General features: G+C 42.1%; 1 protein-coding gene across 1 annotated transcript in view; it reads right to left on the bottom strand.

Annotated features, from left to right (window-relative positions):
* Positions 1–16,664, bottom strand: part of ccnd2a (cyclin D2, a) — a 137,545-nt gene extending 120,881 nt beyond the window's left edge. Inside the window, exon 1 of the mRNA XM_028957808.1 lies at positions 16,554–16,664. The gene's annotated coding sequence lies outside the window, so the exon portion shown is untranslated. The remainder of the gene's footprint in view (positions 1–16,553) is intronic.
* Positions 16,665–17,271: the final 607 nt, after the last annotated feature.

Below are 17,271 nucleotides of genomic sequence, written 5' to 3'. Positions count from 1 at the left end.
ATGCTAACACGTAACACTCCACTCAATCCTGCACTGCAGTGTGAAAAGGTCAAGAGGATGACTCAGGTAAGAACTCCTACATCAATATGAAGCCCTCACTCTACGCTTACATTAGGTTCCATACTAGCCATGTAGCAGCAGTCTCTCCATTCACTCATGACAGTTTTCCGCTTCCAATAAAGCAATGAGTGCAGCTGTTCAGAGTTCAGAGTTTCCATTGAACACATACAGTCAGGTCCAGAAATATTGGGACATTGACACAATTCAAATCTTTTTGGCCATATACACCACCACAATGGATTTGAAATTAAACGAACAAGATGTGCTTTAAGTGTGGACTTTCAGCATTAATTTGAGGTTATTTACACACTTTTACTTTTCAATACTTGGTTGCAAATTCTTTCCAGTCAATCACAGCCTGCAGTCTGGAATGCATAGACATAAGCAGCTGCTGGTTTACATCCCTGTTCTGCTCTGCCAGGTCTCTAATGCAACTGTCCTCAGTTCCTGTTTGTAAAATGCATGCTCAATCTGAGTCACATCAGGTGATTGACTTGGCCATTGGCTAACATTGCAGTTTTTTTACTTAAAAAAACTCTTTGGTTGCTTTAGCAGTATTCATCCATCAGTCACATCATCAATAAAAAAGGGAACCAGTCCATTGGCAGGCATACATGCTCACGCCATGACACTACCTCCATGCTTCACTGATGAGGTGGTATGTTTTGGATCACGAGCAGTTCCTTTCCTGCTCTAAAATCTTCTCTTCCCATCACTCTGGTACAAATTTGATCATTGTATCATCTGTCCATAGGATGTTCTTTCAGAACTGTAAAGGTTTTTTAGATGTTGTTTGGCATTATATGTTAATCTAGCCTTCCTGTTTTTGAGGCTCAGAAGTGGTTTACATCTTGTGGTGAACCCTGTGAATCTACCACAGTTGTTTTCCATGATCTTCCATGGTCTTTTGGTGTTGTTGAGCTCACCTTTCTTCTTAAGAATGTTCCAAACAGTTGATTTGGACACACCTAATGTTTTTGCTATTTCTTTGATGGGTTTGTTTGTATTTTTCAGCCTAATGATGGCTTTCTTCACTTATAATAACAGCTCTTTGGATCTCATATTGAGAGTTGACAGCAACAGATTCCACACTTGAAATGAGTTCCAGATCTTTTATCTGTTCCTTGTACATTTACATTTATGGCAATGTGCTACTTACAACATGCTTTCAGGTTATCATCAGTGAAGTAATTAGTTCTGGTTCACTAGGACCCCAACTGTGAATACAATCATTTAAAAGAAAGCTAGAAGACAAAGAATAGTCTAGATAAGTGTCTTCCCTGTACCTTCCTTGTAAGGTGAAAATGGGATAATGACCCACAATGACCCACATGGTCATGGAACAGCTGAGCAGCCAATTGTCCCATTACTTATGGTCTCTTAAAAAGTTGGAGACACCAATATTTATGGACCTGATTGTATGTCTTAGTGAATTAAGTTAATGGGATATTCTTTAAATCTTAAATTGTTGTTAGAAGAACAGCTTCCATCTTTTATTGAACAACATCTCCTGAGGATGCAGACAGGCTCACTATGAGATGAGAATAGTGATAATGAGAACATCCATCCATCTTCTGAGCCTGATGGGATTCACATGAATTTGGGAATTATGTACAAAATACATGCAGGGAGAAATGAGTGTAGGTTTACTGGTGAGAGGCAACACCACCAACTACCGGCAAAAAAAGAATAGCCTATTATTGGAATTATCAATGTAGAATCTTTTTGAAGGTATTCAAAACCTTCCTAGGATTATTACGACACACAGGTTTAAACCAATTTTTGGGAGAATCAGAATACAAAGAATCAGATCAAACATCAGTGGAACAGGGTGCCTGCTAATGGAGCCCATCTCTGTAATCATTTTTGTCATGTTTTATTCCCTTTGACTTTGCAAGAAAGATGAAACATAAACCTCCACACATTTGAGATGTTTCAGACAAATTGAGTCGCATAGTCTGAATAACCCACCGCATCTTCATGAGAGTCATTGGAGTGATTCAATCACCCTGTCACACACATCCTACTACATCTTAATCATAAGGGACACCTTTGATGTAACAACTGGTTTGGTTTAGATGTGGAGCAAATGAGACTTCCTAGTGATTTTGAGAAAAGATGTGGAAAAATGTCAAATCTCATCAGTACCTCAACAATAAATGAGGTCTGAAATGTCCACCCTTGTCTTGGATCAGTCAAGCCACAGGTTGTTTCATAAAATCAAATTGAGAACACAAAAGGTACTGCTGTTTCCAGTTTCTAATATGCTGTGCAATTTTAGCTCTCGTGAATTTTACAGAGTAGAGGTAAAGTGCGAACTCCTGACAATTTCACACAGTTCTTTGCTGCTGAGTCATGTTTCCAGTAGTATGTAAAGTAGTGATTGGGTTCCATTGGTGATGTCACACTGAGTGATTGATGAACATCCCTTCTTATGTAAAGTAGACTGCAAAAACGTGTTCCAGATAAATACTAGTCAGCAACAAAGGAGTTGCTGCTAAAGATGCCAAAGTAGCAGGCACTAACCTTGTAGCTGCGTCAGCAACAGAGACTACGGTTGCGGCCATGACATCCATGATTTCCAATGGGCAATCATTATCATTACAAATCATCATTGCTTATGATGCTGTTCCTTTAAGATAATGCTCATATAATGTCGGTTACAATGTATAGTTGTCTAGGCCAATTATTATTCCCCTACTTGATTTAAACAATGGAATAATGCATGCTTGCAAAGTGAACCATTTCAGGGAAAGACAGGACTAACTTTAAAAAGCTACTCTGACCTCGGTGTCTGTTACACATTATCTTTTAACGGGCTTCCCTGATGTTCCAGCCTGACTATAAAAATGCTATTTAATTATCCTCTTAAATACAAAGGCAAGTAGACGTGTCATTAGGGAAGAGGTAGAAAGCAATACAATGTCCCTCAGCAGTGCCTGGGGCACAATTTGAACAGAAATGACAGCTATGATGCCTCAGGATAGGTTTGCGGTGGCTTAAAGCCCTAGGCTCATTTCAGCTTTGTGCACTGGAACATGAGCGTGCATTTTGCCAGGTGGTGGCCTCCATGATTAACCTATGGCACACGCCAGCCATTCCCTGTCAAATGGATCCCACAGAATGACATCTGGTTATTGTTTACCACAAGGGGAAAAAAGACAAGCAGAGGAAAAACACTGGAAAAGAGTAGAACAAATGGGAATACAGGGCTGGTGTTAAAAGAATAGGCTTGTGTCAATACAGAAGAGAATTGTGGAGTGTTTTTGAAGAAAAAGTTTGTTTTCACTACCCAAACAGACCTTTTCATTCTGTGTACTTACTTCTGAAACCCAGAAGATAAAACTTTAATGATGTCTTTAAAACAAAGTTTTAAATGGGAGGAGTCTCATTAAACCATTCCTGTCAATACGTCACACAACTTTTCAGGGTGGGCTGGAGTTTGATGTTCATTGTACGTGTTGATACTGGGACTTGAGTTGATCCGGTCATTCTGTCATGGATCCATTAGGGCAGTACATAATCCTCAATTCACAATTCACAACAACTACAGGGCACATAGACATCTACACACAGAGCATCGTAAAAAGACAATGACCGAATGTGCATGAGACACAATGAAGATACATTTATACAGATGATGACATGTGTACACAATCAAGGCATCAGGAATGCACACAATGAATACACAATGAAACTCTGGCCTGGAACATGGCACCCCAAAAAGTCAGGCTGACATTTAAAGCCCCAAACCAGCTTCATGTTTTGACTTACTGTTTTTGTCGCCAGCTTAATTTTCTGAATCGCCTGTTTGTTTTCATGTTCCTGGTGGTGCCCAAAGTGTGGAGGAGCAGTCTGGCTGAATGGGGTTTTCAGGAATATGACAGGAGTGGTGGACGTGGTCCTGTTTTCAACCCCAACGACTACATCTGCATTCGCGGCTGGAGTTTAATGTTCATTGCACGTTGTAAGCACGTTGTAAGTCGCTCTGGATAAGGGCGTCTGCCAAATGCTGTAAATGTAAATGTAAATGTCATTGCACGTGTTCGTAATGTCCTGATTGTGTACACCTGTCATCGTATGCATAAAAGTATCCTCATTGTGTCTAGTCTGCATCCAGTCATTGTCTTTTATGATGCTCTGTCTGTAGATGTGTGTTGATATTTAAAAAATCCCTGTTCGTGAATCAAGTGGTTGCCTCCTTTTGTCCCTGATGGATCCATGACACACGTGCAAGTGTAGTTCAACAACCTATCTCTTCCCGTCCTCCTCTGTTTCCCTTCTCCATTTCCCTTATACACTGAGGTATCCGTAGATGTCACAAACTCTGCTGTAGACATCTCCAAGCCATGTCCAAGCCATGGCCGATTATGGCAAAAGATGGCACTGGTGATTCTGTCAGAAACATAAAATGAAGATGTACTGTCTCTATATCCAAGCGCTCCTGAGTGGGCTTAGTGTGGGCTGCAGGCTGGAACTTCTGGAAACAAACTTGCAGGTCAGTCGAAAGACCAGCGGATTCGTGCATAGTTTTGTTAATCTTCCAGAGGATAGGAATACTGAAGGCAAACCAATATTTTAAAAACTACCTCATTTTGAGTACCTAAAATGCACCTAAATACTAAAAAAAAAAATCTATGTAGTGTTATACAGATGGGGAACCAGTTGTGTTTTTATAGAGAATTTACAATCCTTTGGCACAATGTGATTTGTGCTCATTATTTATATGTTTGCCCTCAAGGGAACAATTTTTCTGTCTTCTGTGCTTGAATGTGCAGTAAATTGTAAACTGCTGCAAATAACTTAATGTCATGTTTGTAAACTTGAAAATTGGTTCATGATTGTTTCATGTATGTGAAAATTGAAAAAGCATTTGAGAGTATCTTAAGCAGTGCAAGCCCACAATTTTCAGAATTCATTTGTCATGATGTGTTCCTGTTACTGGAATGATCATTTGAGATGTTTCTAATTAGCTACTTCTGTTAAATTATCGGTGTACCCCTTTCCAAATATCACCAGCCAGAAAATAAATAATTTGGTAAAAAGGAATGGATTTACCTTGATTGTGATTGCTTATCTGGCTGTAGTATCAGGACACATTTCGTTGTGTGCACCATCTGCTGCGCTGCAGTGTTTCACAAGGACAATCACTTCACATTCAAAGAGTCCACACAGGTGTAGGAGATCTTAATCCTTGTATTTGAAAACATGTGACCATGTAGAAAATGTATGTGCTGCATCGTAATGCATCGATATCGAGGCACTGATAATCATAATCGAATTGTGAGACCAGTGAAGGTTCACACCTCTAGTGAATATGTGTGAACAAGTTGTCAGGTGAGCAAAGAAACTTGGTAAAAAGGTAACATGGCCTGTAGCATTACAGACTACCAACTTGCAAATTTCCCACTTTTGGGACTAATACAGGATTAGCTTGTCTTAAAAAACAGGACAACTGAATAAATCACAAAGCACATTTATTTAAATAATTAGTCTAATTTTAAGATCAATCAATAATTCACATACAAACAATTTATTGGATTTGTTATTCGGAATTAAGAATAACCCTCTGCCCAACGACTCCAACACTCTCCTGTCTGACAAAAGCCCCAAGTGACGGCATTAGGGAGGCTGCAACTGGAATTATATAACGTTCTTTTCCATTATTTGTACTTTTTACCGGACGTTGGTAGGGTAGAACACTCCAGGGTGTTCAAGGTAGTTTTATAAGAGTTGGCAGTAAGGACCACTTCCATCTTTCCCAATCCAGACATCTTTTCACTTTGTGCAGTCGCTGCTTTGTAAGCCAAAGGACGTGTGTGCATGTGTGGAGGCCCTCCACAAAAGCTTATATGGTTTTTAAGCATAAGCTGACACTTTTGTGTCCTAGCCAGAAGTCATTAATATTGCAAGGATTAGAGAAAGCAACAGAACAGCCACAAGAGTCATGGTGCCCCAAACACAGACAGCAGTTAAAACAGCCACTCCAAACACCTCCACTCCAACCGCAGCTGGAACAGCACGACGGAGGCAAAGCGTTTAACGCAGGGCACGGTGCTCTGGGACAGGCCAGCTATCAGCTTTAACTGTTAAATCATGGAAATGCATTGACTAGTCTGGGTGTCTCACACACACACACACACAAGACCCCAGCACGCTAAATAAGGCCAGGCTCCCTGATTTGCGACATCATGCTCCGTCTCACACATGTGGCAGACTTTTGATGTTTCTCAGACCTCTTTTTTGTGCGTCTCTGTGTATTCACGTTGCCTGAATTACTTTATAGAGTGCAGCAGGCCCCGGCGGCGTAATGGATTTGGGAGCTGGAGTGAGAGTGATGGTGTGCGGTCCAGTGTACTGTAATATACAGTCACATGGTCTCACCACTGTGGTGGCACTGATCACGTTGAAATTGATCACATGGGCCTTAAAGCAGTTTAGACCATGACAGGGGATCATTTCTCCTCCCCCGTCAGGTATCTAGGGGTACCATTACCTCTAGAAATTAATCCGCAAATGGCAATCAAAAATGCACATTTAATTCCCTCCATCATACATGTGTTCTTACAGACAACGCATGTAAATGAGAGTGTCCCTGTGGCACAAAGGACATAAGGAGATTAAGCATTAACATGAATTTCCATCTGAAAGACAGACGCTTCAGAAAAATCCAAGTTTAGGAGGCTGAGATGGATGCGTGTTCAATGCTGGAGTCAGAATGCGGGCCTCCCCGTCTCCCCTCCCGTAGTGTAAACAGAGCGGTGGTACCCTCTGCATGCTCTGTGTGGCCAGAAGGCCCCGCTGAAAGCGCACGGGTCAGGAGGCATTAACGCTCCCCGTCTCCAGGCTCCACTCCGCCATTTGGAACCACTCTGAACCCATCACAAATTCCTCACTCTTGGCAGTGGCTCCGCTTGCTCACTCGCTCGCCGCCCGCTCTCCTTCTCACTCCCAAGCCCCCCCCCCCTCTCTCTCCTCCCTTCTCTCGCTCTGCCTCTCTCTTTTCATCAGCGCTGGCAGTGGAACTGTAGTCTGCATTCTGCACTAATTAACAACCTTCAGAAGAAGACCACCAAACTGGTGAACTGGCACACTCTGCACACACTTAAATGTACTCCACACCATAACAGTGACCCCACCACTCCAGTCCAGTCTACCCACACACACACACACACACACACACACACACGCGCGGCTGCAGTACATAAAGTGTGTATTCGTCGGGCGGAGTGGCCTGAGAGAGTAAACATATTCAAACATACTGTAAAGCACCACATGCAGATCCGGAAACATTTCAGACCTGCGTCTGTTAACTCTGTACTTCAAGGAAGTGAACGCTCTCAGCGGCTGCTGTTTTATGTAGATGGTTTTTTTTACAAAAAAGCCTGCCGCCTTCTAATGGAGACTCTCGTTTACACAAAGCAGTCACTCCAGAATTTCTAAATGTCGACTTTTTATTTTAACTTCACTACATAATGCTAAATCTGTCGATAACAGATCAAAGCAGAGAAGACTAGATAATGTGAAATAGATAATTAAATATAGAAACATGTACACACACGCAGTTGTGACTGGCCCATGGGTTTCTTCTGAATTTATTCCTATTATAGTAACTCTGATTTGCCCTTTATGTGCACACACAGAGCCATACAAATGCTATATAGTCAATGAAAACTTGTGAGTCTTGGTTTAATAGAATTCTTTTCATTATGCTTAACACATCTTGGTCATACAGAAAATAGTTTTTTGCCTTCTGTGTTTTTATCTTCAATAATAATACAAAATTTAGAGGAATTAAAATAGTCTCTTCACCTAAAATGTGAAAATGTGATAACAAGATAGTGAGGTGAAAACGATTAGTTGTCACATGTGACACACCACAGCACAGCAACCAGTGCACACAGTGAAATGTGGTCTCTGAGCAGTGGGCAGCCATGAAAGGCGCCCAGGCATCTGTGTATGGGGACGGTGCTCTGCTCAGCGGCACCTCACATGCACCTTGGCTGCTTGGGATTCGAACCCTTCAACAACCTTCTGATTACAGGTCCATTTCTATAAGAATCCATAAGCCATAAGAATCCACTGAAATTTTACTTTTTATTAAGAACATACTTTAAATAGTGTAATGTTTTATCTTGGGTATCTCTACTTTAATTCAAATGCATATCCTGGACACACCTGAACAACAGGTCTCCTCAGCACTCACAGAACACATCGTATCTAGCCCAAGTCTTGATCAAATGTTATAACTTCATTCAGCAACTGGCAGCAATGGCTCAAGATCAAACTCTAGGAACACACATGGAAAGATGACAGCCTGACCACTACAATCTGTTCATCTAAACCCAATCATGCTAGAGCATCAAATGTTCCTTCTATTCTCCCTCAGCCATGGTTGTGGAAAAACGCTTATATCGCGTTCCGGCGTTCCTCAACATGAAAGCGTTCCTTTTAAAAAAATAATCAATCACCTTCTCTGTGCAGGGCCCAACAAGACACATATGCTTTTCCTTTATAGGACTTGTCCATCTCTCTGCATCATCCATCATTCCACACAAACCTGCAGGCATCACACCACAGAAAGCAGTTGTCTCTAGTCTCCACGGTGATGCCGGGATACCACAGAATCAGGAATATGTAAGCAGTCATTAGCGGAATTATGTGGATGGGACATCACTATGAAGGACATCTGTCTGCAGAGAGGATGTAAGTGAAGAATAACCACAGTTATTCACACAGAAGAAAAACCACAATGTTGTCACTCTTTGACTGAGTGAATTTATTCCCATATATATATATATATAATAAAAAAAGTCTAATAAAGGCATGAAAATGGAAATAAATCCATTTTATATATATATATATATATAAAGGTGAAGGTGAGAACATGAAGCATGTTAAAGGAGTTTATTATCAAAGTGAAAGCATTACCTAACATGATTGCCTTTCATAGTAGAATATGATCACAAAATTAAACAAACCAAGATTTCTATTTGTCAGGGCACAAAACTAAATAAACCAAAAATAAATAAATTGGTAAAGTGGTAGTGCAAACGCTTTGTTAAAGAAATGATCGACTTTGATAAAAACACAAAAAAAAAATGTTTTAGATCGATTGCTTCAACCCCAAAAACATGGACCTGTTTCATGTACAACTTTATGTATACTATCATGCTTGCTGGTTAATGTACTTAATAGTAAAATATGAATGGAATAAGTTAACTAGAGAACTATTTAAGTACATGATCAGAACACAGAGTGAAGCACACTTTGAATTTCTTGCAATAATTTAGTACTTGTTTGGTTTAGAATAGATGCAAACTGCATGGATCTAGACAGCAGGTGGCATTTGCTCATTCAAACAATAAATTCAAGGTGGGGCCAACAGCCGCTTGGTTACTCCGTATCATCCGCACACTTCATTAGGGACAGACAGGCAGCACCAGCGAGGGACAGCCCTGTGGTGGACTTTCAGATGCACTGCGCCTGTCCCCACGCCCCGGCTGAGGAAAGGAGGAGAGACAAATCCGCATTGTGTTCGGATTTACAAGTGGGCATACGGTGGCTGTGAAACAATCTTGTTCAGTGACAACTGGACACAATGAACCTGCCTGCTGATGCTAACTCAATGAGAAGAAGCAGTGTACTGTACGCGGGCAAAAACAGGAAAAAAGTATTTGACAGTAGAGACTGCGGCACAAAAAGAGAAACACACACACACTCTCTGCTGAATGGGCAAACATATGAAAAGACCAAAGAGTAAAACTGAGTGGGAACTTTAAATGAAACTGACAACCATGAAAAAACAAGACAATAGACAAACTTTTACACAAAGAGAGGCGCAGCAGCGGTGAAGTCCTGTGCCTTGTGATCATTCCAAAACGTGTTTTACAGCAGCCATCGTCCCACACCCAAAAAAAAAAAAAAAAAAAAGCACTTCTTGCCCAGGCTACAGCCGCTGCATAATTCCCTCACATTAGACAGGCCTCCCTGTGGTGGTACCGTCAGGGATGGCAGTGCCTGTCACAGTCACCCAACATTCCTGAGCGGCAGGTGGCAGCAGGGCCACCCTGGCAGCTGACAGCGCGTGTGACTGTGCATGTGTATCGCGCCGGGCGCCTGCTGGCCACACGATTGGGAAGGGCGGGGCAGCGGTGGGAGGGGGTATTTGTGACTCTAGAGCTCCGCGGGCTCAATGTAAGTCTTGTGCTGTGGAGGTGCCTGGGTATCAGGGCCCACTGCATAGCGCAGACATTTTCCATTCTGTCAGCGAGAGCACACTGGCTCCTTCCAAACTCAGCGCCACTTCATTAAATGACTTCAGACTCTTGGCAGAGGCAGTGGGAAAAGTCTATATTAACTGTGTGTGAGATCCTCTGGGCGGCCAACAAAGGCTGTGGTTGTTCGTGAGTGCTGGGTGCTCGAGGGGGAATTCTAGACCTATAGGGATACAGTACCTGCTGGCTTCAGCTCTACTGTACTTCAGTATAACTCCCAGCCCTCACTTTCAGACTCCAGCGCCCTGGCTCAAAACGCAGAGGGCGCGTGGCCACACTGCCTGCCCGTGGACAGGGGGACAGTGACGCAGTCATCTGAGAACCGGTGACGTCACACTGCTGGCTCATTTGTTTACTGGTGGCTCATGGTGCTAGAGGGCAGCAGAGTTTCATGCTGAGCAATTGACGATCAAATACTGTAACGGGCCAGGTATAAGAAAAATGGGGTTCAGACAAAAAGGGAATGCCAGTAGATGGCGCCAAATACAATATTTTAAGTGAGACAGGTACAAGACAGTCTTGTCAGGTTGGTTGAAATAACATATTTTGAAATAACACATAGTGTACACCACTACCTTCACATATGTAAAAAAAACTTTTTTAAAACATTGCATCATGGCACGGAGTGAAACCAGACACAATACATGAATAGACAAATAAATACCACAAACAAATAATACGCATGTTATAGATAACAAATAAATATTATTATACAAAATACACTAAAGAGTTAAATATTATCACAAAAAAAAAATCTACAGGCTAAGCAAATAAAGACGTTTCACTGATTTTAACAAGCGTGCATTGTGTGAGCTCACCTTAACACTAAAAGTTAAGATCAGACAGGGAGTACTTTTGATACCTCATTTGGTTTCATGGCCATCTATCAAATTCCCAGGAAAGGAAAAAGCAACTTCTGGAGCACAATGGTTACCTTTTATTACACTCTCCCCATCCAGCCCAGTTAAATGTGCTTTTTCGGCCACCATGACCAGCAGTGATTAACAGTTTGTTTGGGAGAGGCAGAGTAAAAGTGCACTGAGGAGTGCTGCCTATGTCCGGAGTTGGGCAGTGGGGTTTTGGGAAGTGGGGGGTGGCGTGGGAGAGGGAGACCTACTGGGTCAGGAATCCATCACTGTCCTAAACTTCCCAGCCTGCCCTACGGTTCCCACACAACCCTTTAACAGCGTGACTGCACTCACCTTGCAATAACCTTGCACACACACACACACACACACACATACACACAAGACCAAGTGTGTAATGTAATGAAAACTCATTATGATAAACAATCTATGTCAAATCTATGTCAAATCTCCTCCTTTTTTTTAACAGTGAATTTTTTCAAGGTTCTGTGTGACAGTCACCCTCGCCCGTGACCTTTCCACAATCTGGTCGATTTATTTGTTCTAATTAACCAAGGTTACAACAAAATGCCTTCCATAATTAAGCTATTCATCTTTCCCTGTCAAGACAAAAAAGGATGGCCAATTACCCACAGGAAGGGTAGTGATCCCCCTCAGTGCAGGAAGGTAAGGGGTCCTTCTGAGAGGGTTAATGCTGTGCACTCTCACACATCCATCCTCTGCCACACACACAGACAGAGGGCCACTGTGTGGGATTACGGGGAAGGAACAATCCAACTTCTCTGCACTGTTTATCCAGGCTGGTGGAGGAGCCCTTTCAATGAGCCGCTTCAGCGCAGACTAGCTCCCGCCGGCTCCGAACTCTGTTTATGTAGACATTGTGGACTAATTTCAAGCCCTCAGCCATGCTGCAGTTTGGAACGTGCGATTTTTATTTTGATTTTTTGATTTTTGTTCCTAATGTGTACATCACCATGCTTTAAAGCTGAGGTACGCGCCATGGTCCTCCTCATATACTACACTGGACTGATGTGAGTCATGAATCCTAGTTAATAAATGGACCATCAAGACTATTCATGAGGTAAAAATATTTCTCTTGGGGGGAAAAGGATACGTTTACTTAAAGATCTTATACTGATCTGGAAAGTCTTTGCCATACGCTCCCTTGTGGAGATCCGACCTGCCCACATTCCCAGGTAATCCATATTCATCCAGCACACAAGGCGCAGCATATTAGTTTTCTTACAAGGTAAACTTCACCTTAGAGGTCAAAGGAACTTCAGATTACCATACTTCAAAGAGCTAGAACTGTGACATCTGAACAAGCCATTTTAACTTGACTTCAAGGATCTGGAAGGCAGCACAAACAAATATGTGATGCTTTTGCAATGGTAATCACTGATGTTAGCAACATGAAAAACTTTTCTGCAACTTTATACAAAAGAAAAACCAAGACAATAGTAAAGCCCAATAATGTCACACCTAAAATGGTGGAACTTTGCTGCCACTTAGTGGGCAAAAATTTGCACTTTTTTGTCACTGACAGTGCCCCCTGCCGGGCGTAACCATGTATAACTAGTACAATTACGACCTAGTGTATATTGACAGCTGTGCGTTGATCGAGAATGGGTTTATCCTGTCAGTAAATGCTCATTTTGGCTATAATTAGATGTCTGCAGAGATTAGCGCCTAATGCTAACAGCTAACAAGGCAAGATGTCAAAAACGTTTCTAATTTGTTTCTAACTGTCATTTATAGTAATCTATTTAGGTAAAGGACCCTAAATTTGTTCTTTGTGATATTGTCTAGAATGATTGAATATGTTTTTTTAGTTAACAGTATTAGGACAGTGCCAGACACCCATGTAGGGTATATTTTTAAAATATAGTGTTTATTGCAAAAGTAGTTGAAAATCTTAATGCTGACTATGAAAAATATTGCTGTTCTGATTAATCACTTTCTGTTATATCCTGCAGACTGTGTGTATGTATGTGTGTGTGTGTGTGCAAAAGGATGCATTATAAGAAAAGTGAAAGTGAAGTGATTGTCATTATGATTGCACAGCAAGCAATGCACATAGTGACACAACAAAACGTGTCCTCTGCTTTTAAACCATCACCCTTGGTGAGCAGTGGGCAGCCATGACAGGCGCCCGGGGAGAAGTGTGTGGGGACGGTGCTTTGCTCAGTGGCACCTCAGTGGTTCGGGATTTGAACCCACAAACTTTCGATTATGGGTCCATTGTACCATCAGATAACATTCACCCTTTCATGACAAACTGTTAGTTGATGCTTGATGACAGAGGTCTATTTCACTAGAATAATGTGCCCTGCCACATCTGAAAAAAATCAGGGGGGGTTTGAGGAGCATGACAAAGAGTTAAAGTGTTGACTCCCCAGATCTCAATCCGATCAGGAATCTGTGGAATGTACTGGAAAAACAAGCCACCAAAGAGGTCTTGTGGAGTCCGTGTCTCGACAGGTCAGGGCGGTTTTTGGGATGACCTGTTCAATATTTGAAAGAGGATTTTAAGGTACTTGTGTGCGCTTCATTTTTGATCGGAATGTCAAATTACTGCCTCCTACAGGTTAACCGGAAAGTAACATTAACAACAATCAAGCGTGTGGATCACAGACATATTAGCACTGCATGTCTTACATTTCAAATTCCTTAGAGAAGCTCCTCTGCAGATGCAGTTACACATCTTAGACGCATCTATACACTGCATCCCATCCAAAAGAATTGAATTGAAGACAAATAAAGCATGCCATGCCACCTCCAGAAATCCAGCATCTGCTGCCCCCTGGCTACCTCAGAAAGAACAAAGACAAGGTAACTTCACCTAACGGGGTAACTTCCCGCTAGTACACTAACGTCCTCTGACAAGGCAAATATCAACTACACTAATAGACAAAGACAATTTAGACTGAATGGAATAATGAGAATAACTTGCAATTATAAAATTGCAATAAATCTGCAACATGAATACCACAGGAAACTTAAAAAATAAAGTAAGTAATGGTAATTAAATGTAATTAATTATTGTGGTTTTTAATGCATATTGAATCCCATAAATGCATTACTTTTCTCTTGTGGAAGACATGTCCATTTCCAGAGGCTGCAATTAAAACTTTTAAAACAGATAATTTCAACTAACGGCAAGATACACTGACAACAACACATTTGGCAAATACTAGTATTTATACACATTAGAATTTATACATAATAGAAATAAGGATAAATATCCTTGTGTGGAATAAAAAAAAAAAGACTGATTTATTTTGTGAGTTTGATTTTGCAACTTTCCATGTGCAGATCTGTATAGTTAAGAACTGAACAAAAGAACTAAACCAGAAACAGAATGAGGAAAAGCAGCGAAAAAAAAAGACAAACAAGTGTTCATGTGGCCAGGCGCTAAATGAGCAGAGGCATTGCCCCGTTTAACACAACACAGACTTTTACTAAATTACAGATGCTAACGTGGACATCTGCTTGACAGTCCATGGTAGCAAAAAAAAGTTGGTCGAGCCATGTAGAAAGAGATCATTTTTTATTATTTATTAATGTTTATAAATATATGTCATTTTATTGTCTTCTCCCTATAATATATATATATATATATATATATATATATATATATATATATACACACACACACACACACACACACACACACACACACACACACACACACACATATATATACACACATATATATGGGATGTGTGTGTGTGTATATATGGGTGTATATATGGGATGTGTGTGTGTGTGTGTGTGTATGTATGGTGTATATATATGGGTGTATATATGGGATATGTGTGTGTGTCTGTGTGTGTGTGTGTGTGTGTATATATCTAACTTTAATAAATACAGTTTTTTAAATACAGTTTGTCGTTTCTTCCTTGGCTTAATGAACCTGCTGTTTACGTACGACCAATTCCGCTCTGATACAGCTTCATTTCCATCTGAGGTGGTTGCAGGAAACTCTGACGTCAGGCTGCAACCCTTGCAGTTATCGGATTATCTGAAATGCCACGACCACAAACAGCTGCTTGTATCAAGTACAAAAATATGTCACTTCCTGTTTGAGAAAACAGTAGACCACAACAAAAACCTTGTATGTTGCCAAGATGTTTACCGATTGAAGACTACCCGATACTGGCGTTCCACTGTAACTGTCAACACGGCTGTAGTAATATTTCATTTTAATGATGCATACATAACTACATTTACTACATTTAAGAGCCATCACTTTTTGCCTGGTTGCTCTTAGCTGCACACAGAGATCCAATGTTGAGCTCCGAGCAACTGAACCCAGACCACAGCAGGTGACGACGTTCATAAAGCATCAACCAAACAAAAGCGCCCAGGCTGCCGCCATCTTACCGCTGATCTGAGATGATGGCAGACATGACGCATTTAAACCCAAAAAATTAGGAACCTCCAAACAACCAACTTGTAACCAACTGTGACACGACTGATAAAAAGCAATTTCAGTACAAATACAATACTGTGGTACAACACAACATGACAGTAACTAATGGGCCTCGATTTTACACAGCATGTGTTGATATTATTTATTCATGACGTTTTACTGGTTTTCTTGGTCTGGAGAAGATCTCCAGGTGAGAAGTGTGTTACGGAGCCTGTATAACAGCGGCAGTCGGCCAGGAGCTCCTGATCCCCCTGACAGGAAACTGCAGCCCCTTCCTCACCCACCACGGGCGGGGTGCTGGATGCACCCGTGAGGGGGTACAACGACAACGGTGCCCACATCCTGCTACTGTACGTGGTCTCTCAACGTCGAGACGCCACAGGGAAACCCTTCAATGGGTCCTGTAAGGCTTTATTGGCCAAAAAAAAAAAACACTCTACTACAGCCACATTACCACTGTATTACCACCCAAATGCAACGTGAAGTGATGCAAACGCAGCTTTATCAGCAGAGGGGCTGGTGGTAGAAACCTAGACGAAATCAAACTCGCTAATGAGCCAAACCCCACATAAAAACACGCCCAGTGGATTTCTCTATACATGAGTAAAAAGTTAGGGGCTGTTGAGTACGTTTTTTACACTCGGAGCATCGCGCCTTACGGACTGGCGGTTGCGCAACTCCTGCCGCTGGCTTGTTTTCAAAAACGACGTCGTGACGTGATGCGGGTTCGGGTACGTTCGGAATCGCTTGTGTCCCTACACTGTCCCAGGAAAAGTCCGCGTCCCGGCCGTCCGTCTGCTGCGGAGGAGAACGACCAACTACTGACAGCAAGAAACCTCGTCAGGTTTCACCAAAACTACACTACAAAAAAAACAACACAACACACATGAAATAAAAAAAAAAAACACGCCTTACCGGCTTGCGCTTTATTCGTGGCGCCTCGTAGTAAAAGTCGCACGTCGGCGTGCGACCGCGTTGTTTACAAAGTCGCAGTGAGACCCGCGATTGGTTCCAGCGAAGTCAAGGCGACGCCCCGCGTCCGGTCGGTCGTGAAGCGGCGCTGGCGCGGACTGGCCGCCAGGCGGCGGTGTCGCGTCGCGGTGCTCGTGGCGGCGCGGCGTCGCCGCGGACGCTCCCTGTCGCCGTGGGCCGTTTCTGACGTCATACCGAGGCCATGCTTACGTCATGAGGTGCAAAACTGTCCGTCCACTAAATGATATTGTTTTCACTTCTTTTACTATTCTGTTGACCTATTCTGTTTTTCAATGCAAAAACATATTGCCAATCTTAACAAATTATACTGTTGATATTCGTCCTTGCTGTTCGTGAGTGTTCGTGAGAGGTGTGAACTCCAGTTATGAACATGCAGTTTAGCAGGTTTTTGAGGTAAAAAAAATCTTGAAAGTCGAACTTAAACGTCTTAGACATATTTTAATGTCTTCATTGCACAGAGACAAACTTGATTAATTGTAAAGGCATTGAACCAGACGATTCCATGCACCAGTCGCCTCCAGGCGACGTCTGGAACCCCCCAGCCCCGCAGACAACGAATAAAGCAGTACTGGAGGCTCGGAGTATACGAGGTGCAGTGCGAGGTGTAATAAGGGCTGTGAGGTAGGATGGTGCTACTCCA

This window comes from Denticeps clupeoides, chromosome 17 (assembly GCF_900700375.1).
Source record: "Denticeps clupeoides chromosome 17, fDenClu1.1, whole genome shotgun sequence".
NCBI lineage: Eukaryota > Metazoa > Chordata > Actinopteri > Clupeiformes > Denticipitidae > Denticeps > Denticeps clupeoides.
This window is presented reverse-complemented; position numbering and strand designations above follow the sequence as displayed.